Source organism: Loxodonta africana, unplaced genomic scaffold (assembly GCF_030014295.1).
Source record: "Loxodonta africana isolate mLoxAfr1 unplaced genomic scaffold, mLoxAfr1.hap2 scaffold_41, whole genome shotgun sequence".
In the NCBI taxonomy this organism is placed as follows: Eukaryota; Metazoa; Chordata; class Mammalia; order Proboscidea; family Elephantidae; genus Loxodonta; species Loxodonta africana.
Genome location: NW_026975124.1, coordinates 2008000 through 2010734, shown reverse-complemented (window position 1 = coordinate 2010734; position 2735 = coordinate 2008000). Strand labels below are relative to the sequence as shown.

At 38.7% G+C, this 2735-nt stretch overlaps 1 pseudogene; it reads right to left on the bottom strand.

Moving 5' to 3' along the window:
- Positions 1–1285: 1285 nt before the first annotated feature.
- On the bottom strand, positions 1286–2411 carry LOC135229583 (olfactory receptor 14A16-like; annotated as a pseudogene).
- Positions 2412–2735: the final 324 nt, after the last annotated feature.

The window sequence follows — 2735 nt, the reverse complement described above, 5'->3', positions numbered from 1 at the left end:
ACGACGTATTGCACTGGGCAAGTCTGCTGCAGAACACCTCTTTGAAGTGTGAAAAAGTAAAGTTGAGGACTAAAGTTCCCCTGACCTGAACCACGGTGTTTTCAAGCACTTCATATTCATGGGAAACCTGGATAAAGAAGTTGAATAAAGAAGACCGAAAAAGAATTGATGCATTTGAATTATGCTGTTGGAGAAGAATATTGACTACACTATTTTTATAGACTGCCAGAACAAACAAACCTGTCTTGGAAGAAGTGCAGCCAGAGTGCTCCTTGGAGGTCAGGATGGAAAGACTTTGTATCACATACTTTGGGCATGTTATCAGGGGGACCAGTCCCTGGAGAAGGACATCATGCTTGGTAAAATAAAGGGTCAGCGAAAAAGTGGAAGACCCTCAACGAGATGGATTGACACAGTGACTGCAACAATGGGCTCAAATATACCAACGATTGTGAGGATGGCGCAGGATGGGGCAGTGTTTCTTTATGTTGGACACAGGGTCTTTATGAGTTCAAAAAGACTCAACAGCAACTCACAACATAAAAACAAGTAGATTCAATTCAACTTATAAATACATGTTTCTAAAGTTTAAAATTTAAGAATACAAAGTGTGGACATGAAAGAATTTTGGTTTCTCATAACTTATGCTACTCCTGTATGTTTAACATTACATATTCTTTCTCAGATTGAACTATGTAATGAGAGTTATGCAATTTGACCATTCACTATCACTAGTCTTAAAATTGTCCTTATGTGATTGACCAATGACATCCGTTACCAATAGACTCTGTTTACAAATTCTCTTAAAGAATATTCTGAGTGTAATATTTGCAAAGCCACAATTGGGAAATTAACATTTATTATAAAACCCTGAGTTCGTAAATAATGTCCTTGTCAATACAAACAAGGAGAAAAAAAAAACAACAAATTTGAAATTACTCACCTTCATTTTAACTACTGAAAGAATGAAAAGGGATACTGTTTTAAAATATGTAAATTTTTAAACTATCATAAAATTGCCCCAACTAGGAAAGTGAATGGCATTGGTGAAGATGAATCTGAAATGAACAATATTACCCCAAGCCTGGCTCTTATTGATGAGAACTTAATGCTTGGAAGATTTCCAGTGAATTAGAAGTTGCCAAGACACTTTTGACATCGAGACCCATCTAATGCTATAAAATGTGTCATTCTATGTGGCAGAAAAAATGAGATAATAGATGTCTAAGTTTTTTTTTTTTTAATCTTGTTGTTGTTGTATGCCTGTTGAGTCAATTCTGGCTCATAGTGACCCTCTAAGTCACTTTTGGTTAGCAGCCAAGAGCTTAACCATTGCACCAGCAGCCTTCCTTAAACAGATTCCTGTAAACCGAATAATCTGATATACGTTAGTAAATATTAAAATAATGTTTTAGACATTTACATCTTTGAGGCTATTTCTCCACCAAAGATTTTACTAAGGGCCACCTTCATGTTCCTGTTTCTCAAACTATAAATGACAGGATTCACAGTAGGAGGTAACAAGGAGTATAACACAGACATAAAGAGGTTCACTGATCATGGGGATTCCGAGGCCGAACCTAAGTACGCAATAAATCCAGAAGAGAGAAACAAGGTCACCACAGTTAGGTGGGGCATGCAGGTGGAGACAGTTTTGTACCTTCCTTGAGTGGATGGAATACTTAAGACCGATGAGAAAATATGAACATAGGACACAACCATTAAAATGAAACATACAAAAGCAAAACAACAGCTAGCATTGATAAATACATATTCTAAAATATGCTCCCCAGAACAAGCAAGTGTAAGCAATGATGGAATATCACAGAAAAACTGATGAACTACGTTGGGCCCACAGAAAGTGTACCTGCTACGTGAATGGATCCATAGCCACATCCACTGAGCCACGATGCAGCCACCATCTGCACACAGGTACCTCTACTCATAATGGTCTCATAGTGCAGAGGATGGCAGATGGCAGCATAGCGGTCATAGGACATGACTGTAAGGAGGGCAAACTCTGTGCCCCCGAAAAAAATAACAAGAAAAATCTGTGAGGCACATCCTAGGAAGGAGATGGAACGGCTGTTAGAGAGTTCATGATGGACTTGGGGACAGTGACAGAAATATAGCGTGTGTCAATTAAGGACAAATTTTTCAGGAAGAAGTGCGTGGGGGCTTGGAGATGCCGGTCAGTGGCAGTGAGGGTGACAATGAGGAGGTTCCCCATCAGTGCTGTCAGGTAAATGAGGAAGAAGAGAGCTGCATACAGTTTCTGTAGCATCCAGTCATCAGGAAATCCCATGAGCAAGAATTCTGTTTTATTGGCTCTTTTCTGAGGCATGCTGATTTTTGCCTGCAGAAACTTAAGAAAAGTGACATTTACTTCATTCACTTACATCCTCAGAACCTGCCTCTTTTGTTGGTTCTCTAATTGATTTTATACTGTGTCCTGAGGGGCATTTTAAGGGCATTAGGGTTGGTGGGTAGAGTGGTCTCAGGGAGTTACATCTTACAAACTATAATTTTAAACTAATGCACAGTAAATTATAATAACATAGTCTTTAAGAGCAGGCTAGAATAATTTACCTTCTGGTTGTCTAGGGCAGTGAAATATGTCTTGCACATATGATAGATTAGAACTGGATCACCGAAGTTTTTATCAAGTTTTCACATTAAGCAGATCATGCATGGGCTCTTTAAAGACTGAATAGAATCCTAGAAGTATCTGCACA